Source organism: Eumetopias jubatus, unplaced genomic scaffold, assembly GCF_037043125.1.
Source record: "Eumetopias jubatus isolate StellerSeaLion01/CBP00866 unplaced genomic scaffold, mEumJub1_p1.0 scaffold_14, whole genome shotgun sequence".
Lineage (NCBI taxonomy): Eukaryota > Metazoa > Chordata > Mammalia > Carnivora > Otariidae > Eumetopias > Eumetopias jubatus.
This window is the reverse complement of record NW_028274820.1, coordinates 20,602,422-20,629,692: the sequence shown is the minus strand read 5'-3', so window position 1 is coordinate 20,629,692 and position 27,271 is coordinate 20,602,422. Positions and strand designations below refer to the sequence as shown.

The 27,271-nt window shown below is 45.3% G+C and overlaps 1 long non-coding RNA gene across 1 annotated transcript in view; it reads left to right on the top strand.

The window, feature by feature from the left end:
- LOC114219731 (uncharacterized) overlaps positions 1–26,016 on the top strand; it is a 29,266-nt gene extending 3,250 nt beyond the window's left edge. The window contains exons 2-4 of the long non-coding RNA XR_003611452.2: positions 16,308–16,508; positions 17,372–17,439; positions 25,069–26,016. This is a non-coding gene — a long non-coding RNA (uncharacterized LOC114219731). The remainder of the gene's footprint in view (positions 1–16,307; positions 16,509–17,371; positions 17,440–25,068) is intronic.
- The last annotated feature ends 1,255 nt before the right edge of the window (positions 26,017–27,271 follow it).

The following is a 27,271-nucleotide window of genomic DNA, read 5'->3' as shown; positions in this document are numbered from 1 at the left end:
TGGTCCAGTATTTTAATATTAGTTTCTGCCCCCAGCCAAGTCTTTCAAGTAGAGATTATTTCTACACAGCACCCCGGAGCCAGTATGACAGCCTAAATATTATTCCCTTCTAGCTGGGAGCATTTTAGTTTGTAACATAGTGAAGTAGGGGCTGGAACCTAGAAGTGGTTTAGCATCTCTACAAAATAGACGTTGGATACATTGCCTGTTTCGCTGATAATCAGAACCTGTACGCATTACTGCAGTTAGACTTCTGCAGTAGAATTGCGGTTTCCACCCTCAGCCTTGCCCAGTGTCTGCACCGACTATAGAGATAATAATACCAACTTTGCGAAACTCTAACCCACCTATGACTTAGTAACTGGAGAACATGGCTGTCAATTAAAATTATACCACTGGGAGCCAGAGAAAGACAGAAGCATTGCTCATCAGACTACTAGACTTCTACACTTGACTTTAGATGAAAATTGAGGTCAGTCAGGAGTAGCATTTGGGTCAACATGGTGCATATAGAGTATTATATACACATCAATACTTACATTTCAACTATACATATGGCAAATTTATTGCAGACTTGAATTCCTTTTGGTAATAAAGAGTTACAAATATTGTTAGTGGCAACAAGAATTTTATACATTCTTAATAGGTATAAATTGACCAGCAAAACGGTCATTTAAAGTGTATTAATACAATGTCCATGTGATAAAACTGTCTAGCAAAGGTATAATACCTTCTTCCCTTCATGATTAATGTTTGGGAAGATAAAAGGGGTGTAAATATTTTTATTGTTTTATCATCTTTCTTAGAAAAATAACAGTGGTTGATTCAATTAAAAAGGAGACTCTTCTATAGACCAAATAAAGAAATGAGTTCCACAGAGATGGCAGTAGAAAATACCTATTTAATTTGAATAACACCTGGTTCTGGAGAGATGTGCATCTAATATGCAGCCTGCATTCATTTAGTCTGATGCATGTGCTGTTTTACCTCCTTACTGAAAAGAAGAGAAGAGGTTAATATTGGTGCTCTCATTTGAGGATCTTAAGCTCCTGCTGGGGTCGAGGTGCTGTGTGTGCACCCTACTTCCTACCTAGACTGTTGTTGGGAGCTCCCTGGAGGCGATGAGGAGAAAATGACATTCCATTAGAATGAGGCATCCCTGGAATTGTTTGATGTTCTTTGTCTTAATTGAATCCATCTATCCCATCTGCCACTCTTCTCTCTAAATTTATTTCCCAAACCCACTCTCTCTGAGCATTGTAATTGGGGGGGGGGGGGGGATTTGTTACATACGTTGTTACCTTTGATAAGAGCTCGCTGCATCTGGAGGGCAGGTGTGCTGTCTCCCTCGCCTTGTTAGACAAGGTTACCTGCCTCTTCCCTGCCCCTCACATGTCGCTGGATCAAAGGGGACTGGGAGAAAAGACCCCCAGTAGCAATGGGAGTAGGAAAGAAAATAGGAATTCCAGGCTTTGCGGCTTTGGGGTATTGGTTTCAGTATAAGGCCCTAGCCATGTGTCTGATCTAAACAAACAGGGACTCTAGTGATAAACAGAACTACAAAAACACGCAATTTGCATTCTGACTCTGGCAGAAAAGTCCAACACGGGAATGCGTGGTGTTGAGGGACAGCTGCCTTGACAGCCTGGGCAGACTCATCTGGGGCTTTGCTCTCTCAGGGCTCCCCGGAACGCCTCTGCTGCTGCAGGCCAAGGAGTTCTCTGCTCCCCTGAGTGTGACAGAGCCTGCCCCGTTTCTGTCCATCGCTCTTCCTCAAGGGTCAGGCAGGAGAAAAGATAGCGTCTCTTTGGCATTGTCGTAGAAATCACTTTTGGCCCTTCACCTAAATATAAATATAAACAAACTTAAAACTCATGTGCACTTATTAATTGGAGCAAAGCCCCCCCGCCAACCCCTCCAAACTCACCTGTTCATATAGCTGGCGAGGCGGTGCAGGGTGGGGGCCAGAGCACGGGCTTGAGATCGACAGGTGGTAAATAAGAATTGCTCTTCAGTCATTTGCTTGAGAACCTTTCTTCATCGATTCCAACCTCAGTTTCGCAATCTGTTAAATGGGTACCAAGGTTCCTCTCTTCAGATCATTGTGAGGATGAAGTGAGATTTGGGGTATGGAGCCCCCAGCCTAGGGTCTGGCGCACAACTGACCACTGTAAATGTTTGCTGATTCTTACTTTAGCTGCAATGTATTGTGTAGACAACAGCGGCTAGTCAGAAACAGGCTGGCCCTCTGATGCTAGGAGGGCTCCTGTGGTTGCTTCTGAACATCCTACTTAGAAAGGAAACCCAAGCTCCTTTTCCTTCCTGTGGGCCTGCTGTCCTGCATCAGTTGGTGGAGACTTGTGTCAGCAGTCTTCTGCCTGAAACTTCATCTGATGTGGACTTCAGGGTAGGGTGCATATCCCTTTGTTCTGGAGAAGGCCCTATAAGACTTTTCTGTTCTGCCAAGGAACTGCAAAATCCCATGTGCTTGGAGGCAAAACTGCTTTTGCACGGCAATGAACATGGTTGTCCTAATAGTAAGCCGAGTGGGGTCTCTGCAAATTACTTCCTCCCTCCAAAAACAGTTTATTGTCTTTTGTAAAAAGCAATTTAATATTGTATTCTAAAGGTTACATATGAATGTGTTCCCATGAGATGGTGAAACAGTAATGATAAGGAGAAAATTCCCTTTGAGTATTTCCTTCAAACGTAGACACGTCCCTGCCCCCAGATCCTCCCACGTCCCTAACTCTGAAGGTGGTTTTCCAAACCATTCTCTATACATTTACCTACTGTCTATATTTATCATCAAGGCATAGGTGATATTGCCACATGTGTGTTCTTGTTTTCTTTTAAACATGAGCAGCATCATTTTGTAGAGAGACGTGTTTTATCCCCAGTTGAGAAAGAAGCCTTGCATGAGCATAAACAGGATTGACAGTGCAACAGACCATTTTGTGGATATTTTTCTGCAGCAATTTTCTTTTTTCACATGTGATTGCATGTCATTATAAGCAGAAATACCTTCTCCTTTTAAACAGCTGCATACTATTCCATATGATGTTCTGGAGTCTGTCTGTTGTCCTAGTGATAGACATTGAGGTTTCTGGTTTTACAAAAAACAGAGTGGTCAACATCTTTATTTTTAGATCTGCTTCCTGGGCATGAGGGAGTATTTCTACCCCAAAGTAGAATTGCTGGGTGTGCGCATTTTAAATTTTCATAGTTCTGCCAAATTGTCTTCTGAAGTAGCTGACTGATTCATGCTCTTGCTAGTAGTGTAGGAATGGGCCCATTGCCTCATGCCCTCATTCCTACCCAACATTTTTGTTTTTACATTTAGCTCTTAGGTATTTTTGGTTAATGATGTGAAGTAAAAATTTAATTTTTGATCTTTTCCCAGTTACCAGTTTTCCCCAGGCATATATTGAATAGCGTAGCCTTTCTTTCCATAGAGATCATACACTCACTTCCCAAATACATGGGTCTGTTTCTGAGCTCTCTTTTCTGTTCCATGGCTTGGCCCGTCTTTTCCATACCGAGTTAACGGTTTTAATTGCTCTTGTTTTATAATTGTTTTGCTGGTGTGTTGGGGAAAAAATGTTTCTTTTCCACTATGGATTGAGAATCCTCTGTCTTGGTCTGTTTGGGTTGCTGTAACAAATTACCACAGACTGAAGGGCTTATAAATGACAAAATTGGCTTTCTCACAGTTCTGGAGGCTGCAAGTCCGGGACCATGGCATTGGAAAATGCCGTGTTCAGTGAGGGTTTCTTGGTTCGTAGATGGCGTCTTTTTACCGTGTCCCCACGTGGTGGAAGGGGCGAGCTAGCTCTCTAGGGTCTCTTTGATAAGGGTTCCACCTTCACAGCCCACTCTTCCCCCACCGCCAGGCCCCAAAGGCCCTACCTCCTGACACCATTTCCTTCAGGAGTAGGATTTCAACCATATGAATGTATGGGGGGGGAGACACAGTCATTCAGACCACAGTACTCTACCTCTTGGGAAATATTTTTTATTCCTGAGAAGTGTGTTATAGGTGTCATTGTTCAACCGTTGTCATGGGGACATCTCAAGATGGAGACTGGCCCATGTGAGGAAGATCACTGGAAACCTGACCTCATGCCCATTTCATGGTTACCATAAAGCTTGGGCCCAAGGGCTACAGCCAGCTTGGACTCATGGGAAAAGCCTCCCCCAAGGTGATTTTCCAAACCGAATATCTCAGACTTAGGAAAACGAGTTATTGAGAGATTGTCCTTCCAACTATCTAAAAAGGCCAACCCTTGTGGTTAGTGGTTGACACTCTATGGGGATGTTCCTGTCTGTCAGTCATCCCAGGGTGAGAAGAAGGGGCCATGAGCACTAGAGGCTGAAGGAGCGGGAGGGAGCAGATAAGGGCTGAGCTCCCCCCGTGTGGGCAGCAGGTAGGTAAGAACCTCTTATGGGCCAGGAGCCGGGCCAGGAGCCGGGCCAGGTAGTGTCCTGTAGGGGACCCCTTCTGGATTGACCTAGCTATGAGTCAGCAATCGTTCAAACCCAGGAACCAGTCATAAGGTTTTCTGTGTTGTCTTTTCTTTTGCTTCCCTCAAGGTTTTAAATGGCCTGGTCTTAGGTAGCGGCGTTGTGGGAAATTGAATCAGGGGCTTACACTTACATGGGAGCCATAGATGGAAGGTTGCAAGTTGCTAGCTTTACTTCCTGCCAGCCCTGTGTGGTAGCAGCCCCATTATTTGAGAGAAGAAGGCAGTCCCCGCACCCCGGGAGGTGGCCAGGCACAAAGTGAGCAGGGGACAGCCCCCAGCAGTCCCTAATGCCTTTCTTCTAGCCCCAGCCCGATACTCTAAAAAGGAGGAAATCCTGAAAATGAGAGGCCAGAGTTTGGGTTATATTTATATGACACCTAATTTTTCCACCTATGCAAATATCTTGGCATTCACAGACTCTGGCTAAGCAAAAAAAAAAAAAAAAAAAAGTTCTCTTCTAACGCCTAGTAGTCAAGTTTGGGTGGGAGGTGGGGTGTCTAAAGGAATTGCAACCCTCGTTTCATACTTGGAATGAGAGAGGTTGACAGAAGCCTGGTATCTTTAAGTTCATAAAACAATCACTGCAGCACTTAGAGTAAAGCCCAGGTCCCTGTTGTTTGGAGGCCAGCTTATTCATAGATTACTACGTCCCAAGAATGATACTGAGGCTATAAATTTACATTTCCATGTAGGCCAGTGTTTCTCAACCAGGGATGATTTCGCTGCCTCCCCTCCTCACTCCAAGTATATTTGGCAATGGCTGGAGACATTTTTGGTTGTCCTGACTGGGGCTGGGTGTACTATTGGCATCTAGTGGGTAGAGGCCGGGGATGCCGGTAAATATCCTGCCTTCAGATGCATGGGAAGATTTATCCAGCCCAAAATCACAGTGATAGGAGTCAGAAACCCTGATGTAGGGCAACTAATTTCTAGTTTTCTTTCTTTTTCATTTCCAGAGAATGAACACCTAAGCCCCAGGCACTTCTTTGTCATCGTGCGCTTTTTTCCTCACACAGAAATCCAGTAAGAGTGTGGCGGGGCTGTGAGACCCATCATCCATCACTACGAGTTAAACCCAAGGTCTTGCCCTTTCAATATATGAAAGCCAAATTATGTTATTGGCTGAATTTATAGAATCAAAGGAAATGAGTATAGGTCTTATGCAATAATCAAGTAATATGGTCGCCTGTTTCTCTCTGAATCCCTTACAGACCATGGCTTACCTACTCTAATGGGAAAGTTGATCAGTGCTAAGACACCCATGCTAGATAGCTCTTATTATTCCCAACTTATGGATGATAAAAGTGAGGCACAGAGTGGAAGTAAAGCACAGCACCCTCCCTCTGGTTTCTTATATTCCAAAGTTATCAAACACCTGGCTTCAGCCATTGCACAGGTTGTGCACTGCACAACTGTGCCACTTTTAAAGGAGCACCATTCACAGGACAGACATAGATTCATTGTGACAATTTTCTAGGCAGATGGCACGGAAGTGGCTTGTTCGAACAAAATCAGGACCATGAAGCAATTTTCTAATAGAAGTAAAGTTTCTTCAAGAAAGTACGTCTCTCCCTAAAGCTCATGAAAGTGCTAGATGGACCAGCAGCAAAGAAGGGGGTTATTGATGACTCTCTGTATGTTAGCAGTTCAGCTGGGAGCTGTGTGGGAAATAGAGTGCCTTGCGTGATGGAATAAATAGAACAATCTTGCTATCTAAATTTGGCTGTTCATACTTCTGTTACGGTTTAAGTCATCCTAAGCTTGGCTTGGAGGAGGAGACATTGACATGTATATCAGTTTATAAATTTGGCAGCAGGAGGTGCAAAGAGTGTCGTTTCAATTATGGATTGACCCGTGATTGATTTAGCAACGTATGTCTCCTAGTGTGTGATCAATGCCAAGAAATGGCAGGTGCCGGACTCTTAGGAGGGTGAGGGCAAATGTTGGAGCATTGATCAGCTGACGAGCTTCATGTAGGCCCCATACAGGGAACATCAAATCCAAGTAAAATACTGTAAGGTGGTAGTGATAGTATCCTATGTTAACAGTACCTGTCTGAGCTTTTGTCCCTTGTGCCCTTGTGGCAACGTAACCATCTTTATAACACACAGACACTACTCTCTGTTCCGACTTGGTTCTGAATCTCTAGTGTGTGCCATTTCATGGTGCTTTTAGGGAGGAAAGGCCTCACCGATTGCCTCAGTTGAGAAGGCTTTAATTTTTCCACCTATGCAAATACCTTGGCATTCACAGACTCTGCAAAAAAAAAAAAAAAAAAAGTCTCTTCTAACGCCTAGTAAAGAGTCAAGTTTGGGTGGGAGGTGGGGTATCTAAAGGAATTGCAACCCTTGTTTCATAATCGGGATGAGAGAGGATGACAGACTGGCCTGGCCTGGCCTGGCCCCATGCCAGGTGGCGTAGACTGAGTAGTTGCTTTCACCAGGGGTGGGGGGAGATGGGTGTGTGGAGAACAGGATAGCCCTTGAGAAGGGGCTGTTCCGATGTGCAGATGATAAATGCCAGGCCAGGGTTGCTGCTGTGGCAGTGGAGGGCTTGGGGCAGAGGAGAAATTTGAGCCGGGCTGGGAAAGATGGTGTTGGGGGCCTGGGGGAGGACGTGAATAGCCCGTGGGCAGAGTTTGCATGGGGGAGAGTGGCCTTCTTAAGTGAGAGCCTCAGGTCAGTAGACAATAATTCCCTACAACAGAGCTCTTAGTGGAAAATAGGCAAGTCACAAGGGGATTTGGAATCAGGAAGGATTTGAAAGTGTTACACAATGTTTCCAAGATTAAAATCTACAGTAGGAGATAACTTGAGTATAATACTGTGTGTTCTTCGGCAAGTGGCATAATTCTTTGAGAAATACCTTTTGTCAAGAACGAATCTCTGAAATGAGGGCTCTGTGGATAGGAGCTCATCAGGTGAGAAACTTGAACTTTTCAAGATTCTTTAACCATCTGGCTGGCATGTTTAGAAATGGCACCCGACTGTACTGATAAAAGGGAGCTCTGTGTTCGTGGTTTACTGTAATACTCCAACTCTGGGTTGTTTTCAGAGGCAAGTTAAACAGATTTTTCATCCTAAGTAGAATGAGCACATGGCTGAGTTTGCCTGGGGGAGTCCCGGATTATACAAAATTATCAATAGCTTGTCCTTTCAGTCTCAAAAGTGTCCTGGTTTTGGTGATAAATTATATGGCTACTCTAATTCTAAGTGATTCATTGTGGACTTCTTTTGCTTACTCTGTGAATCCTCAGTGACCAGAAGGGATGCTTCCACCTCAAGGATATTTGCCCACATGTGCATTCTGTCTCTTTGAAGTGGTTGTATTTTTTCAAACCCTTGCATATAAAGTAATTTTTACAAAGCGTTTGGAAGAAAAACAAGAAGCATAAGTGAGTTAACACAAACAGAAGTAAGTGTTAGTATTTGATAGAATATTATTCTGATATTCTATCTGTCCAACTATATCTGTACCTGTCTTTCATATATTTACATATTTTTAGATCCCAATCTCCAAACTAAATGACTTTACTTGGAGGAGCATTCCACATATACATATATGTATATGTATAGATATGGATACTACATAAAGTTATATATTTAGAACTATATTACAATGTGGTCAGTATAGATAGATGAAATCACCCTTTTAAAATGATCACTTTTTTAAAAAGGATTTATTTATTTGAGAGAGAGTGTGCACATGTAGGGGGAGGGGCAGAGGGAGAGGGGGAGAGAATCTCAAGCAGACTCCACACTAAGCACGGAGCCCAGCACAGGTTTCGATTTCACAGCCGTGAGATCACGACCTGAGCCAAAACCAAGAGTCGGGGACGCTTAACTGATTGCACCAGCCAGGTGCCCCCTTTAAATAACCACTTTTAAAGACGGCATTGTATCCTAGTAAATGGCTGTTCTTAAACTATAATATATTTAAATCCTCAATTTGGGGCATTTAGGTTGTTTCTTTTATATCTTTTATTAACAATGTTATAATAAATGTTTTCTATAGCTAAATCTTTCCTCACATTCATGGTTATTTGGGGTGCTTTCTTCTAAATGAAATTGATAAGTCAAAGGGGATATATGCATTTAAAATTTTGAATTTGTCAAACTTGGCCAGCATGTGTGAAAATTCCCACTCGTTGCCTCATCTGTGGTGTATCTTTGATTCTTTTTTCATCTTTCAGCCTGACAGGAAAGAACTTCATCTCTTATTTATTTCAGTTGTATCTCTGATTATTGATGATTCTTATTTATTTTTTAATAAATCACTCATTTTTCTATTAGTGTTCACCTTTCTCTTATTGAATTATGAAACCTCTTTATATATTAAATAAAGTAAACCTTTGTGTTCTAGGTTGCAAGATTTTTTTCCTGATTTACTATTTGGCTTTTAATTTTATTTCTATTGGATTTGTGTGTGCGTGCGTGTATATATGAATTCAGAAGATTTTTTATGCTGTTACACCAACAGTCTTTTCCTTTGTGGAGTTATATACTTTTTTAATTTTTTTTAAAGATTTTATTTATTTATTTGACAGACACACAGCGAGAGAGGGAACACAAGCAGGGGGGAGTGGGAGAGGGAGAAGCAGGCTTCCCGCTGAGCAGAGAGCCCCACGTGGGACTCCATCCCAGGGCCCTGGGATCATGACCTGAGCCGAAGGCAGACACTTAATGGCTGAGCCACCCAGGCGCCCCGGAGTTACATACTTTCTTAAAGGACCAAGTTTTTAGCAATTAACCTGTGAAATTTTCATAATCTGATCTGGTGCTCTCAAACCCCTTGAGCTCCTTGTTTCAGATTTACCAGTGCGGCCATTATGTTAGTTGAGGTGCAATTTTGTTTCCCTTTCTCCAGTTCGGGCTGTCTCCCAGAAGGGGTTTGATCACTTCACAAACTCACAGATAAGTTACTGCAAGTGAGAGCTGGTGATAGGCATTCTTTTCCTCAACCACAAAACATGTATGCCTCCCTTCATGAAAAGCTGTAATGGGAATTAGAAAGGACTAGTTTGTTTAGATTCTTTGCGGAGTGAATCATCACTGCACCATTGATATGCTTTATAATTGCACTGATGTGTTCTCAGGAAAACTGTGGCATCGACCCTAAGTTCTAATTACTACGCCAAGAAAACGCCATGGCCGGCCCTAGCTCCCCTGAAGCCAGCAGCTTTCCATGGCATGATGCCCCTGGGCTTCATGGCAGTGCTACTTCTCTGATGAGGAGGGCATTATAGGCAAATGCACATGTCGTTCTAGCCAGGATGCTGGGGGTGAGCTTGTCTCTGGCCTTCTCTGCTGGCATGCCGGGCTGAGCCACATGTGAGCCTCAATCCCTTCTTCATCTTTCAAGTTAGACCTGTGCATCCTGCTCTCTCCGCGGCCAGCTCCCTTGCCTGTTTGGCCCTCTTGGTGTTTATTCTATGGAACAGGGAGAGAAGAGAATCCTCTTCCACTTACAGACCTCAGGGGAGTCCCCTTGATTGCCCTCAATCCCTCTCCCCTTTCACCCAAAGTCCTTCCCGCAGGGTGATGGAGGGGAGGTCTTGAGCACCACTGAGGGTTGAGCGTAAGATCAATGATCACCATCACCATGATAATGACATAGGGTGACCTGCCTCCATTCTCTGCTGTCAGAACTTTCCCCCTGCTGCTTAGCTGTGGGGACTCCAGGGGCCAGCCCAGATGCAAGCGCAGGCTACCAAACTCCACCAGCTGACACCTTCTCCAGAGAAGCCTATCATGGTGGGAGCGTGGGGATGGGAACCAAGGCCCTACATCAGCAGGTCTTTGCTCTCTGGTTTTGCTAAGGAATTATTAAAACATAATACGTGCAGGGGGCCTGGGTGGCTCATTCGGTTGAGTGGCTGCCTTCGGCTCAGGTCATGATCCCAGGGTCCCGGGATCGAGCCCCGCGTTGGGCTCCCTGCTCAGCGGGAAGTCTGCTTCTCCCTCTCCCTCTGCCTGCCGCTCCCCCTGTTTGTGCTCGCTCTGTCAAATAAAATCTTAAAAAAAAATAATACACACAATAACTGTAGACTAACCTGCTGCTACCAGCAGGGAATCGGGTTTTTGGTGCCACCCTGGGAGCCAGACCAGGGACTTGAAAATAGATTTTACTATGGAATGACCCTGTCATGGATCTGAGGGGTCCCTTCCCTAGAGGCTACCCTTTTAGATGAAGTCCATCAGGGGTCCCCTCAATTTGAGAAAAAACACACTCATTTCCCTTCTGCCTCGTCAGTGCCCTTTGGTCTCTCCCTATTCTCTTACCCAATATCACAGAAGCCAAAGAACCAATTTGGCTGCAACACAACCCTCCTCAGAGGGCTGGAGAGGGAGGAGAGACCAAATGTGAGCACAGCCCAAACGGTCTTTAGTGGGCAAGGCTCATTCGTAAATAATTTTAGTCTTGTTACCCATTCACTAATCATATAGCCTTCCCGATGGGTACTGGCAACATGTCAGATGGAGCTCACTCATGAAAAGACGCCACAGTTTCCAAACCCCGTTCTGGCTTCTTGAGAATCTGTGAATTGGGGGAACCAGTTCTACTAAAGGAACTATAGACCCATTTTTCTTTTTTCTCCTTTTGAGGGCCCGGGGTGGGAAGTGGTAGAGCAGAACAACATCCATCCGTTTATGCATTCAGGAAGCATTTGCTGAGCTTTCCTCTGTGGCAGGTGCCACCGGAGGAGCGGGAAAGAGAAATCCTGGATGTGTGATGTGTCCTCATTTTGCAAAGGCATTTCTCAGAGTCGCTAATGACACCTGCGGGGGGCTGAATGGTGGCCCCCAAAGATACTAGGCGCTAATCCCCCAAACCTATGTGTGTACTACCTATGGTAATATGTGGTCAAGTCTTGCAGATGTGATTGAGTGAAGCATGTTGGGTTGGAGAGATTATCCTGGATTATCCAGCCGGGTCCTAAATGCCATCACATGTATCCTTTTAAGAGGGAGGCAGAGGGAGATTTTACAAGGACACAAAAAGGGGAGAAGGTGATGTAATGATGGAACAGATAAAGATTTGAAGGTGCTGGCCTTGAAGATTGGGGTGATGCAGCCCCAAGCCAGGGAACAACAGCAGCCCCCATAAGCTAGAAGAGGCAAGATTATCTCCTAGAGACTCCAGAGGGGGCGCTGCCCTTTCGACACCTCGATTTTGGACTTCTGGCCCCCGGAATTATGAGAGAATAAGCTGTGGTTTTTTTAAGCCCCCCAAATTGTGGTAATTTGTTACAGCAGCCCCAGGAAACTAATAAAACATCCTCGCAGATAAAATGGGGACAAGGGTCGAGAGGACAATTTCCAGGCAGGTGGAGTCACAGGTATCTGACCAAGTCTGTTTATTCATTCCCTCGGCAAATATTTATTGAGTGAGTACAGTGTTCCAGGCATAGGAGATAGAGAATAAGGCTGACGATGTCCCCACTGACACCGGAGCGGAGGGAGGGGGCAGGTAATAAAGAGGTAAATGAGAAATACGAACCAGGTACCTTTAGTTATTGGTTTAAGTGCTTTAAAGAAAACAAAAGAAGGTAATGTGGAATTGGGGAGGGAATTATTTTAGATTGGGCAGTAGGAGGGCCTTTTTGATGAGGTAATCTTAGAGCTGAGCCCTGAATATCAAGAAGGAGTCACCATCTGACAAAGCTTTCCCATTGGCAAGAGTTGTAAGTGCAAAGGCCCCGAGGTAGGGATGAACTTAATGTGCTTGAGCTTAATTGTGCACAGAAAGACCAATTCCTCCAAGTCAATGTGGAGAGCCACCTCTCACAGAGGGCTGCAAGGTTCTGTTGGAGGCCCTGTCCTGTGCAGTTTTCTTTGTGTATAACTAAACTGGAAGTAAACATATGAGTCATATAAATCAAGTGTGGGTAACATAAAGCTAGTAGGACTTATATTTAGTTAGATGTCAGGGATTGGGTTTTAAAATACCTTGGCAGGTGTGAACAAAACTCTAAAGATAAAATTTGACAGGGACAAAATGTAAAATTATTTGCCTAAATCAGTACTTGTGTGAAGGCTCTAAAACTCAGTATCAGCAAACAACCTGATGGTGAAACACTTGTACGACTTTTTTACAGCATGGAGTACAGCTCAAGAGAGGAGGCAGCCACGGGTCTGTTTCTGGAGTATTGAGTGGGCACGCCATTTTACGGGGCCACAGGAACAATTCATTCATTCATTCATTCATTCATTCATTCAATGAACAAATGTTCAGTGGACACCTTCTATGTACCTGGCACTGGCTAGGCTGTGGGGAAACAACACTGAATAGGATAAAGCACTTGCTGACCTCAGAGTGCTTCTAGGGAGAAGAGAGACACTCTAGATTTAACTTTGTAACTGTGATCTTTCTTTCTGCATTAAATTTTTTTCAGATTATAAACGGTGGTAATAAAAGAGCAAAATCAAACATCACAGAAATATGTAATATAGAAAAGAAAAATCCCCTGTTAACTCATCTTGCTTCCCCAGAGACAGCCACCGTCAATAGGTTTTGTGCATTTTCTCCAACTTTTAAAAATACAGCTGTCTTATATTTTAAAAACATAAAAATAGAACCATAGTCTTTTTAATTTTTTTTAGCTTGATATATCTTAGACATCCTTCCACATGAATACAAAGAGATCTACCCTGTTCTTTTAAACGGCTGAGTCATACTCCATTTTATGAATGTACCACAGTTTAGTGTCTTATTGATATGTGTACTGTTTCCACTTTTCGCTATTATAAACAATGTTACCACAGAACTTGTTCAGCATAACCTTTCCAATGAACTGGTGGGAGTATTTTTTTCTAAAGGATACATTCCTAGAGGTGGAAATGTTGGGGCAAAGGGTCTGAAACATTTAAATGACAGCTGGTGCCATACTTCCTACCATTCAGGTGGAGCCTGAATGAGAGTACAAATCGGAGTGCATGTTTTCTTGCAGCCTCAACACAGGATTTTATCAATAATCATAATCTTTGCCTGTCTGACAGGCGGGAGACAATCCTATATTGTTTGCACGAACCGTGTTCGGCCTACAACCGAGGTAATGGGTATGCAGGGATGTGCAGGTCACCTGTGCATGTCAGAGAGGCCACAACTGCTGAGGCCTGAAATTAACCAGGCGGGGTGTGGTGACAGGTGACCACAGCATGCCGGGCAGCTCACACTGCAAGTGCAAAGGCCCTGTGGTGAGAGCGTGCCTGGCCTGTCAATAGGACTGGAAGGGTTCCCAGGGGAGCAAAGAGCAGGGAGCAAGGCGAAGAGTGAAGAGGAGGCAAGGGCTAAACCTTGCAGGTCCTTGGGGTTCATCTTATGGGTTTTGGTTTTTATGCCAAGAGAAATGGAAGCCAATGGAAAGTTTTGAACAATCTGACATGATCGGACTGGCATTTTGAACAGATTCCTCTGGCTGCTGTGTGGAGAACAGGTTAGGAAGAGGAGAGACTGGAAGCGAAGAGAACATGAGGTAGCTTTTGGCTTCCAGGTGGGAGAGGTGGTAGTCTGCCCTGGGGCGGAACCTGGACTAGGGCGGAGGCCCAATGGGTGTACCCTGGAGAGAGTGGGTAAACTTAGGAGAGACTTAGACCGGATAGGGCTTGATTGGAATTGATGGGAACTGAGACTTGGCTGGGCTTGGGTGGGGAGCGTGGCGGCCTGGAAGACGCCCAGGCGTGTTGCACAGACTGATCGGGAGTTGTCGTTAGGATGGTGTGAAAGGAGCACGCGAGGATTAGCCGGAAACGTGAAGATCGGGAGGAGACCGAGGCTTGGCAGAGCAGTCTCTCTGCTGAGTTTCCTGTACGCCCGCGGCTCCGCCCGACGCAGGCTGGCCCTGGGATTCCGCCACGCTGGCCACAGGTGGACTGGGAGAGTGCCGGAGCCCCGGCTGTGATGCGGTCTGGTGTGAAGCCCGTCCTTGACAGCGACGGTGCCAGATGGAGCTGACAACCTCCTTCGGGGAGTGACAACATCTGAAACTAGGGACATGGGAAAGGTCACACGAGGAGAGGGCAGAAAGTGGGAGTTGTCAGGAAGGAAGAAGGAGTGAAGAGCGGAGCTGAGGCAGAAGGAGCGGAAGGACTGCAGAGCATGGGAGAGGACTGACGGCCCCCCCCCCCCCGCACGTGGCTAGGGGACAGAGCCAGGCTTGCGTGCCCGGCTCTGAGGTTGATTCATTGGGGCGGGGACCCAGAACAAGGCAGTGACCTCGAAGGCTCTGTTCTGTCTCCTCAACCATGAAACAGATGCCACAATATCTTTTTCTTCAGCTCATGAGGATTAAAGAGGCACACGAGAGAGTGAAAGAAATTATTTGCAACACGTAAGACTATTAGAGAACCAGTATCTAGAATCGAACTGGGAAAAATCTACAAATCAATAAGAAAAAAAAACAGCCAACCCCATGGACAAACAAGCAAAAGACTTGAACAAGCACTTACCCAAGAGGATAGAGCATAGCTCAAAAATTCAGAAATACATGGAAATGAGATCAACCTCATTAATGAGGGAGATACAGTGAGGTTCATCCGCAACAACACAGATGAATCCTATAGACGCAGTGCTGAGTGAAAGCAGCGAGATCAAGATGAATGTATGAAGTAGGAGTGAATGTATTTAAAGTTTTAAGCTACCATTAAAACTATACTTAAATACTACACATGCATATCAGATTGGCAAAATTTGACAAATCTGTTAATACCAAGTGTTGATGAAGAGCATGTGGAGAACCAGAAATCTCAATGCTGCTGGTGGGAATGTGATGAGTATAAGCATTTTGGAAAACACTTTAGCATTATCTAGTAACCTGAAGGCAGGCACATTGCACAACCCAGTAATTCTATTCTTGGATATACACCTCTAAGAACTTCTCTACGCTGGAATGCATATACAAGCTTGTCTGTAACTTTGTTCGTCACCTCATGCTAGAAACAACACAAAGATCCATCAACTGTAGAGTGAATACATAGATTGTGATATATTCGCATGATGGAGTATACAGCGCCAAAAAATGAATGAACTATGCTATGGGGAACAACACGAATGAGTTTTACAAACACCATATTGAACAAAAGAGGTAATATATACTATACAATTTTACTTTAAAAAATTGGTAACACTAAACTCTCTATAATGGAGTTTACATTGCAGAGCATATATTGTTGAGCAAACTATCAAGAAAAGTAAGGAAGCAATGATCACAAAAGTTGGAAGGCTGGTTGCTTCTGGGGAGGGGAGGGTTCTGGGATAGACAGGGATACTTGGGGCAGAGGGGGTCCTGCAGTGCTTGAAGGTATTCTATTTCTTGACCGAGGAGGTCTTTATCCTAGTGTTTGCTTTGTGATTGTTCATTATACTGTACATTTGTTTTGAACACTTTAATCTAAGAGTATTTTATTTCACAATTTAAACAGGTTTAAAAAAAAAAAGATAGCTAACACTTGTAAAATGCTTGGCACAGCGCCTGGCCCATATTAAGAGCTCAACAGATGGCAATTTTATTTACTGTTATAACCCAGTTGTTAGAACCGCACTGTGTCCTAAGCAACCTTCCAGCTCCCGGATTGAGGGCGAGTCTCCATGAGGCCTGGCTTTGAGGTGAAGATTCTGGGCTCCTCTATTTCCCAGGGTGGCCTCCAAATAAACCTCGTTGCTTAAGACAGCACTCTCGCTTGATATGTGGTGGTTTACTGCATTGTCTCAAACTCTACCAAAGTGTGCTGCCAAATTTTGGCAAGATGTAAAACTTTTTTTTTTAAATGTGTCTGTTGCTAGGCAATTCCAGAAATTGAGATTGCTGAACTGAGCACCACGTCATGTGGCATACAGCCAGAGTGCAGCCTGCTGCTGGTCAGAGGTCAGGGGTCAAAGGTGGACGCTGACCTCAAGCTGGTGCCAAAGACATGAGGACATGTGAGAACTTGACCTGCTGATCCATCAGGGAAGAAGAGCCACACCCAAACAGTGCTGATTCAGGTGAATCCCAGGATAACTGAGGATGCCATTTAAACCCTTGGGTGTAGCCCCCAAATCCACAGGAAGGTTGACAGTCCCTGATTTAAAGGAATCTGAGAATATCTCTGCTCCTTACACACCTAATAATGGAATCCCCATGCCATGCTTATGGGAGGGGTCATTGTGTCTAATAGTGAATTATATTAACAGCTAATAATTATGGGGTGCTAATCATATGCTGGGCATGGTGCTAACATTTCAGCAGTTCAGTAACTGGCTGCAGGTCACACAGCCGCTGAGGGCTGGAGCCAGGAAGAAGGATCATTCTCATTCTCTGGTTCTAGAAGGAAGGCAGAGCCCAATGTTTAGAAGTTATATGGGGGGGGGGGCAGGTTTTGGTACCGAGAAGCAAAAAATGTCCTAATAGCGAAATGGGGAATTTTAGGGCACAAGAAATTCTCTCTCTCTAAGCAGAGGCAGCAAATGTTTCAGAAGAGATTCCTGCATTGGATGGCAGGTTGGACTAAATGCCTTTCAAGGTCCTTTCAAAGAAGCCATAATTGTAAGTTTGAGTCTTGATAGAGCTTCCCATAAGGGGCTGTGCTATACACTTATTTTCATTTAAAATAGGAACCTCCAAAGTTCAGTGCGTACCCGGACGTATAAGCTATTTGAGTTCACTTTCATGTGGATGTTCATGAACTTCCTCAGAACTGGTGAGGCACAGGAAAATGATTTTCCCTATGGGCTTGTTTTCTTTTTAGTCTTTTAGCTGACAGTAGTTCTAAAGAGGCTTTCTGCCCGGCAACAAAGTAGCTTTCTTAGCTTTGGAAGAGAAAGAATTTGCATTCTACGCTCTCCCACACTTATTTCTTTAATTTCAGACCGGAGGTGCTGATCTTTTTGCTCGGACTCTCCTGCCACCCCTCCCGCGATCAACAACGTGTGTCGGGTGAGGACAACGTGTGTGGCATTAGCAATGGCATTGGGGAGCATCAGGGGTGTTCAGAATCTACCCTTTAGAACTGAAATGATACGTCTGGCTTTGTTTCCAGGGTTACAGAAACTTCTTTGGTCTATTTCCATGACCGTGTCCAGTGGAAATGCATTACTTTCTGCTTTTCAGGCTGCGCTACCTCCCTCCAGGATAATGGAGGCATACAGTAGCATCTCTAGTTGGGAGTTGGCTTGGGTCGAGCCTTTGCCATTACCTGGCAAAACCGGCTTTATTTTCTAAAGCAGTTTTAGGTTCATAGAAAATTTAGTTGTAGAAAGTACAGCATTTCCAGCTGCCTGTTGTCCTCACACATGCACAGCCTGTCCCTCTGCCAACATGCTGGACCAGAGTGGTACATTTGTTATAATCCATGAACCTACGCTGACACCTTCTTATCACCCGGAGTCCGTAGCTTGCATTAATGGCTCACTCTTGGTGTTGTGCATTCTCTGGGTTTGAAGGAAGATATAATGAAATGTATCCACCCTACACTTCATTCGCCTAAAAATCCTCTGTGCTCCACCTATTCATCCCTCCCTCTCCCCAACCCCTGGTGACCACAAATCTTTTTACTGTCTCTGTGGTTTTGTCTTTTCCACAATGTCACAGAGTTGGGATGTAGCCTTTGTAGCCTTGGTATGTAGTCTTTTCCGATTGACTTCTTTAAATACACCTTATAAGGTAATAAGCATTTAAGGTTCCTCCATGTCCTCTTGTATCTTAATAACTCATTTCTTTTTAGTGCTGAATAATCCTCCATTGTCAGGATGTACCACAGTTTATTATTTATCCATTCATCTACTAAAGGACATTTTGGTTGCTTCCAAGTTTTGGCAATTGTGAATAAAGCTGTTATAAGCATCCATGCGCAGGTTTCTGAAGAGATGAGTTCTTAATTCACTTGGGGAAACACCAAGGAGCATGATTGCTGGATATATGGAGAGAGTGTATTTCATTTTGTAAGCAAAAGGCATCCTGCCTTCCAGGGTGGCTGTACCATTTTGCTTTCCCATCAGCAATGAATGAGAGTTGCTGTTTCTCCACATCCTCGCCAGGATCCACGTTCTGGATTTTGGTGATTCTAATAGGTATGCAGTCGTTTCTCATTATTGTTTTAATTTGCAATTCCCTCATGACAGAAGATGTTGGGAATCTTTGTGCTTACTTGCCATCTGTATAACTTCTTTGGTGAGAGGTCTATTCCTATCTTTTGCCCATTTAAAAAATCGGGTTGTTTGGTTTCTTATTGTTGAATTTTAGGAGTTCTTTGTATATTTTGGCTAACAGTCTTTTATCAGATATGTCTTTTGCAAGTATTTTCTTCCAGTCTGTGGCTTGTCTGTTCATGCTCCTGAATGTACACTATTTTAACAGTGCTCTGCTAGATGTTGTATGAGCATATAAAATATACTTAAGACAGAATTTCATGCTTTTAAGTTGCTTATTGGGAAGTACCTATTTCCTGGATACAGAAGGATCCCCATTGCTTCTTTTATTGGCTACTAGTGAAACTCTTGTGGGGGTGGGAAACACTCCAGAGAATCAGTATATTTGGGAAACTTGCTTGGATATTATTTTATGTGCTGAGAGTTCCATGATAAATTATACTTTGGTGGCTTATGTATAGAAAAGCTTGAGACTCTGACTTGTCTGGGCAGACAAAATGTTATTAGCATTCTAAGAAATGTCAGTGACTGATATTTATGTATTCCTATACAGGCTCCTTTGACTGATGTTACCTCACTGAAGTTGCACAGTGACTTATCCAAGGCAGAAACATGGCAGTTGGGCCAAGGGAAAGAAATTTTATTCTATTTATATGGCCTTTTAAAGATTTTTGAATTATTTGAAAATACTTAACCGAAGGGGATCATTTCTGCATAGTACAGAGTCACAGGTAGTACACCTCACAGGACTTCACATTTGGAGTCGGTGTTTGCTTATTATACTGAATTGCATAATGTCAGCAAATGAACAGGACATGCTCTAACTTCAATCAGTATTATCCAGAACTCTTCAGTGTAGTCATTCATAGGCACACAAACCAACAGAACAAAACAGGGCCTGAAAACCCAGTGTGGACTGGATGTTGAGTGGGCTCTGTCTGGGTGTACTATATCAGCATTAATTCACTGATGCCAATGCCATCTTGGAGCATAATGTTCAACTCTAAATCTTAAACGAAAAGGAGATGCCAACGTTTAGCAGACTTGTGGAATGAACACTAGGGAGACAGAGTAATTTGTTAAGGCAGACAACGAGCTGGACCCAATATCCAGGACAGATGCTCTTTACAATTGGTCCAGTTCCAAAGAGGAAGAAAGAGTCCAAGTGTCCACATGTGCCATTCCTCAGAGAAGGTCAGAGACTGAGAGAGGGCAAGGTAAGGCAAGAAAGAGAGGGGATGGTTGTATCTCTGACCAGGAAGATATGCTGGGTCACCCAACTGCAGGCCCCTCTTCGTGGTCTGATACAAGACTTCTTCAAAACTGACCAAGCTGCGAGGTTCCCAAAGGCAAAGATTAAAAACAGGAGCTGCGGAACGTTAACGAGGACATGTGGAATCTGCGGTGCAAAGTTCATGGGTGTGGAATCTCCGCAGGCGTGGCTCCCAGTCTCAGCTGTGCCCTTGTTAGTGACATGACCTTGGGCAACTTAACTTAAATCTCTGGGCCTTTATTTCACCATTTGCAAAGCCAGAATAATAATTTCTTCCATTCAATACCATCACAGGGATGAAGAATAATTTACATCAAATACCTGGCTCATAGTAGGGGCTCAATAAATGTTAGGTGATTTAAAAAAATCATCCAGGCCTTACTCCATGTGTTTAATGAGTTCACTGTAAGGAAAGCCCAGATGCACTTTAAATACACTTCTGCTTGTATTGCTTCCTTTAGAAATGAAATACTAATGTATTACCTCCTTAAGAGTTTTGGTAGGTATATTGCTACTAAGATGCTTTTGGTTGCAAGCAGCAAAACCCTCAATTTAAATAAGCTTTAAATATAAAGCAATTGTATTTGTTCATGTAACTGCAATGTCCCATGACAAATGTCAGATTCAGGAGAAGCTTGATCCAGCAGCTCCATGATACAGTGAAAGATCTGGTTTCTTCTTTTTCTGCTCTGCTGCAGATCAAATGAGAGGATGCATGTAGGCTTGGTGCACAGTGAGCATTTTAAAAAGGTTCAATAATAAACATAATAATACATCCTGATTCTTGGATCCTACTCTCCTATGTTTTCCTCTATCATGCTTGTGTTTCTTTACCTGGAGCCTTAAAACTCTCTTTTTGCTCTACTCCAGCTTCTGTTTCCATAGATGCTTTTCTCTCCTTAGAAATTCTTCTCAGTAACATCCTTGTGTCTATTTCTGACCTCATCTCTAATTTGCCAAGGTAGCTTTCAGTGCCTGGAGGTATGACAATAAGAGATTATGATTTGGGAGTGCAGAGAGGAGAACGGGAGCTGTGAGGAGCAGGTGGTGGGAAGCCTGGTATGGACCCCACCTGCGCCGCAACCTCACCCCTGCTGAACCAGAGGTTGACTTCTTGTTCCCAGGCTGGGTTATTTGGAAAAGGAAGAAGAATGTGTTCTGTTTGTTCATGTGGATTTACATAAGAAACACATTCTCCCTCTTCAGGCTGTGGAGCTCATTTGTCGACAGACTGCTGAAGAGCTGAGCTTGTGGGTTTATTTATTTTGGAAATTCAAAGGTCGAGGCTCTCTGCCTTGAGAAAGCCTCCCCCAGGTGCGTCTAAGATGGTGCGTCCTCACCCCTTCCTTCCTTTTTTTGTCAAGGTCGGAGGGCTTCGGAGGATTCACACTCAAGTTTCCCACACAAAGAGCTGCTCATGAATTCCTACCCTTGCCCACACTGGGGGAGACTGAAGTTTCCCAGAGTGCTGCTTGCTGCTCAGTCTTCATAATCAGGGAGGGATGACAGCTAGCGGCCATTGCCGGCCACTCTATGCACGCCGCATGTATAATAATAGCAACGGGAATAGCTGACTGTTAATATGGTGTTTACCATGTGCCACGCATAGTTGAAATCATACGATTATATATTAATTTATGTTATTTCTCCTCGGAAGGAGTAGCTACCAGCATCCTTATTCTATAGATGAGGACCTAGGCTCAGAAAGGTTAAAAATCTTGCTCAGGGTCCTTCAGCTCGTGTCAGAGCCTGGATTCGAAGACAGTTGGGCTCTGTGGTCTTAACCAGGAGACTGCATTACCTCCCCATGGGGGGGCTTTAGTATTCTTAGCATACCCATTTTATAGATAAGGAGACTGAGGCACAGCCAGAAGAAGGCCAGAGACGCCAGAGCCTGGGTCTTATCTGCTATGTCATGCTGCTGCCTCCAGGGACGTGTGGGGGCATCTCCCAATCCCGCACTTCATGTGGGAAGTAAGCTGAAGACATCACTAGGCTGGAGCAAACAGGGGCAAGGCTGAGAATGCAGACCCCATCAGTCCTGGTATGGCTTCGGAGGCCCTTGTCATCAACAAATTGTGTCCCGGGCACCAGGGGCCCCACTGGCTTGTGCTTTTCCTGCTTCCTGATCTTCATTTTCACCAGGGCTATTAGTCAGGGTGTCCTGGGTCCCTCAGGGGACTTGGAAGCATCAGACACCACACTCCTAGTCCCACTGGTTAAATAAAGGAACTAGCGAGAGAAGGCATCATTTAAAATGTGATTCTTTTGGGACGCCTGGTTGGCTCGATTGTTAAGCTAGTCTGCCTTCGACTCAGGTCATGGTCCCAGGGTCCTGGGATCGAGCCCCACATCAGGCTCCCTGCTCCACGGGAAGCCTGCTTCTCCCTCTCCCACTCCCCCTCTCGTTGTCTCTCTCTGTCAAATAAATAAGTAAAATCTTTAAAAAAAAATAAAATGTGATTCATTTATTTACCCCACGACTCGTTCCCTCAAGGACTTGTGACAGTGCACAGAAATGCCTCACCTTCTAGGAAAGAACATCAATCAGGGCTGTGTGACGATGTGGCCAGATTCCCAGCCCGTCCCATTCCCCTCCCCAGGGACCTGGATGGCTCCCACCATCCTGCTGCCCTGGGGTTTCTTTATCTGGAGATTGGCCATCATGTATCCCTGGTGGATTTGGGCAAACATCAGTGACAGTTCATGTAAAGCTCCTAGCCCTGGCCTGGCCTACAGAAGGTGCTCAGTGGCTCAGTGGATGATAATGATGATGATGAATTTTTATTCCCAGGCAGAGAATGACGCGGTAGTGGCTTAACCAGGGGCAGTAATGGCTAATGCTCACCGAGCACTACTAGGGGCCAGGAGGATGTTGAGCTCTTTGCATGGATCACCTCACTTAAGTCTCACTGCAACCATGTGAGATTGGTACTCTGATAGCCCTATTTTGCACATGAGTAAACCGAGACCCACAGAAAATGTTAAGAGCCCTCCCCAGGGTCGCAGAGCTCATGATCTCTAGCCAGGCTTCACACCTAGCCAGGCAGGCTCCAGGGCCCGTGCCACTACCCCTCTCGCTGGGGAAAACTGGTTGGACTCAACATCCTTGTAACAGTCCTTGTCAGCTGAGCCTTTGACAGATCCTGGGCGGCAGTGAGTTCAAGAGAATGTCTGCATCTTGAGAAATTCCTGAGGAGCAGACATTCTGAGGGTTCAGTTAGTGCAGTGTGGTGTGGTTTCTCCGTCGGCCAAGATGGGATAGAAACAACAGATTATCGAAGGGCTTGAACTGAAGGTGCTCATGACCTTGGCTCAGGAAAGGGGAGAGCGAACAGGGGAATAGGTCCAAGATCCACCTTAGGAAGGCATCTTCAGGGGCGCTCAGTTTGTTGAGCATCTGACTCTCGGTTTCAGCTCAGGTCCCGATCTCAGGGTGGTGGGATTGAGCCCCACGTGGGGCTCTGCACTCAGTGAGGAGTCTGCTTCTCTCCCTCTGCCCCTCCCCCCATGCACGCGCTCTCTCCCTCTCTTTCTAAAATAAATAAATCTAAAAAAAAAAAGAAAGGGATCCTCAGTCCACTTGAATGCACGGACATATGGATGATGAAGGACCCACAATTCTCTGTGTATAATGGCTGCAATAATTTTAGTGTGAAAAAGTGTCAAGACAGTGAAGTTCCTGTTTTGGCTATTTCAAAAAAATGAATATATGGCACCCATAGGATACTCAATGCACATCCCTTTTATTGTGATTTATGCCTAAGAGATATTGGCCCCCTAAACTATCTGGCAGGAAGCACTCCTAAAGCCCCCCATCTCAATCACCATCACAGCAGAATGATCCAGAAAGGCCAAATATAGCATTTGTGCCATTTCTGTGCAGTAGACATTGTGTGATCATAATTGTAAAACAAGCAGGATCCTCAGTGGTCCAGCCTTCTGGGCTCATCCTCTTCTTGTGACCTGGAGTAATCGGCAGAGTTCTGTCCTGCCCTTCGGTGCGACCCTGGCTCTCCTCAGGATTTCCAGAGACTGTCTCTGAGGGCTAGTGGTCTCCTGCTCAGCCCACTGGGGCTTGAGCTTGCTTTATCCCTGCCCATGTCACCCTCTGCTGTACAAAGCCCTAATTCCCTTATCCTTTGTGCCTTAGCTTTGTGCTTGGTCTAAGCAGAGGAACTGGGGCACAGCAGAGTAGAGGCAGTAGGAAAAAGCCAAATGTCCTGTTCCTTGTCAGGATTACTGACCGTGTTCCCTTAAGGCCCTGGCTTGGCATCATCTTCATGGGCTTGCTCTTCCTCAGGAGCTGCTGTCTGCCCCACTGACCCGTTCCTCCAACCCTCAAATGCCAGTTACTTCTTTACAGAACAGAGGTTAGCTCATTCTTCATTTTCCCCTTTACTTCCCAGGCCACGCCCAGAGCTTGATTGTCTCACCCCTAAAGTCTCATCAAGGCTCACATAGCATGTTTATTTTTTTTAAGATTTTATTTATTTATTTGAGAGAAAGTGAGCACAGAGGGAGAGTGAGAGAGGGGGAAGCAGACTCCCCACTGAGCAGGAAGCCTGATGCGGGACTCGATCCCAGGACCCCAGGATCACGACCTGAGCTGAAGGCAGATGCTTAACCAACTAAGCCACCCAGGCATCCCAGTGTCTATTTTTTTAAAAAGTGACCTCAAACAGAAGATGGCCGTACGATATGACTGACTAAGGGATGGAGGCACCGGAAACCAGGGAGAAGACATGGCTGTCGGCTGGCGTGGCCTCCCTGGGCTTTCAGGAGAGAAGGTGGAAGTGGGGCTGAATAAGAGGGATGGATGGGAACGGATGAGCGGGGAGCCAGGAGGGGGGCATCATAGGGAGGAGAAACAGCCTGAGCCCAGGTGCGGAGCTGCCGTGACCCCTGGTCCCCGGGATGGACAGGTGAGCGGGCTGGCGGGTAGAGCAGGGGTCCTCCCAAACGGGAAGGAGAAGCAGAAAGCCGAGGACTGTGGATCCCCTGCCAATTGTTTTCTGGTAGCTTCTCTGAAGTGAGCGTGTTGATTGCGGTTCCCTGTGTATGAGACACTCAACGATGTAAACTGCTAGGATGCAGCTTTCTAATTAAGTCAATTTTCTTACAACGTGTGTTTGTTTATTACAGAGAGCTGTGGTAACACAAGGGAGTCGTGTCAACCTTGTCTCATGCACCAGCTGAACTTGGTGACACCAGCAACTTGGATCCCAACAGATGGGATGTTACGACTGCACCGCCAGGGAGGCTGCCCGGGGCTGGACCGCGCTTCTCTCAAGGTGCTTTGTGTGCACTGTGGGGCAGCTTGACCTGAGCGAAGGCAGCAAACACGCCTCGAGTCGGAACCCCAGCCGGAGTCAATAACACAGTGGTTCTCAAACTTCAGCCTGTGTCTGAGTCACCTGCGAGACGTGTTAAAACATAGAGTCTTATATCCGTCTCCCTGGAGACTCTGATTCAGCCGGTCTGGGGCAGGGATGGTGATTTTGCATGTCTAGCAAGTTCCTAAGTGCTGCTGGTTGGGAGATCACACTTTGAAAACGACAAGCCTACTCCAGAACCTTGACTTAGAAAGCTCTTCCTCTCCAGGTCTTCTGTGCCCTCAGGGACTTCAGAGCTGGGGAGAAAAGTGAATGGAAGCCAGAAGATGGAAACAACCCAAATATCCATCAACAGGCGAATGGACAGGCAGAAGGCGGTATATCCATACAGTGGAATACTATTCCACCAGGAAAAGGAACTCGATACTGACACACTCTACAACATGGATGAACTGGGAAGGCATTATGCGGAATGGAAGCAGCCAGCTGGGGCCTGCTGGGGCCACATAGCGCACAATTCCATGGATAGGAGATGCCCAGAAGAAGCAAATTCGTAGAGACAGAAAGCAAATTGGTGGTTGCCAGGAGGTAGGATGGAATGGGGAGCCACTGCCTATTGGATTTCCATTTGGGATGATGCAAACATTCTGGAACTAGACAAAGGTGATGGGTGGACAACACTGTGAATGTACCTAATGCAACTGAACTGAACTCTTTAAAATGATTCACATAGTCAGTTTTATGTCATGTGTCTTTTACTGCAATAAAAAGTAAAAAGAGTGAATGGAATTTTTTTTTTTAAGAATTTTTATTTATTTATTTGACAGAGGGAGAGAGAGCACAAGCAGGGGAAGGGAGAGGGAGAAGCAGGCTTCCCGCCGAGCAAGGAGCACGATATGGGGCTCGATCCCAGGACCCTGGGGTCATGACCCGAGCCGAAAGCAGTTGCCCAACCAACCGAGCCATCCAGGTGCCCTTGGAATGCTCTTTTGATTCAAATTGTGGAGCCAGTTGTAAGGCTTCCAGGATACAGTCTGGAATGCAAAGAGCCTAAACCAGTGGTTCTCAGCCCTTATTCTGTGAAGATTCATCTCGGGAGTTTTTATAACACAACCTTGTCTTACTCAGGTCCACGTAAGACCAATTAAATCAGAATCTCTTGAGGTGAGGTCCAGGCACCAAAAATTTTAAAATTCACCTCCAGACCTTTGTAATACACAAGCAGGATTGAGAACACTGGCTGAAAATCTCAAGGGCCAAGAGGGCTGACAGCCCATGTGCACACCGACTTGGGCTTCATCCTAGACGATGCACATCCATCTTCTCCTGAGGTGCCGTGCAAGTGGTCTGGAGAGCAGAGCGAGGAGGATTTGGACTTGGTTTGAAAATCAGTCCCACTAGCAACTCGCTGTGTGATCCTGGGCAAACCAGATCACCTCTCTGAGATTTGTTTTTGCCTATGGAAAGCAGGAGTCTCTTTTCTCCTTTGTTTTTTTTTTTGTTTTGTTTTGTTTTTTAGATTTTATTTATTTATTTGTCAGAGAGAGAGAGAGCGCGCACAAGCAGCGGGAGGGGAAGGCAGAGGGAGAAGTAGGCTCCCTGCTGAGCGGGGAGCCTGACATGGGGCTCGATCCCAGGACCCTGAGATCATGACCTGAGCTGAAGGCAGACGCTTAACCGACTGAGCCACCAGGTGCCCCTCTTTTCTCCTTTGGAAAGAACACATTCCAGAGGGTTTCTGTGGGGCTTACATGAGACAGGCTGGTTTCCCGGTTATAACAAGTGTTGGACACTGCTTTGTATCTCCTTCTAGACTGGAGGGGAGACACCACGCCATATTTGTGAGAGAACTCTACCACCGCAGTGTCTTGTACTGTGAGTTCAATTTTCTCCCTCCACCTGAGGAGAGGGACATGTTTAGATTGAGAATTCACGATAATGGCCTCTCGATTCCATAATATGCAAGTAGAGGAGGAAATCCTTTCTGTGCTCGGACTTTCTTTTGGGTCCCG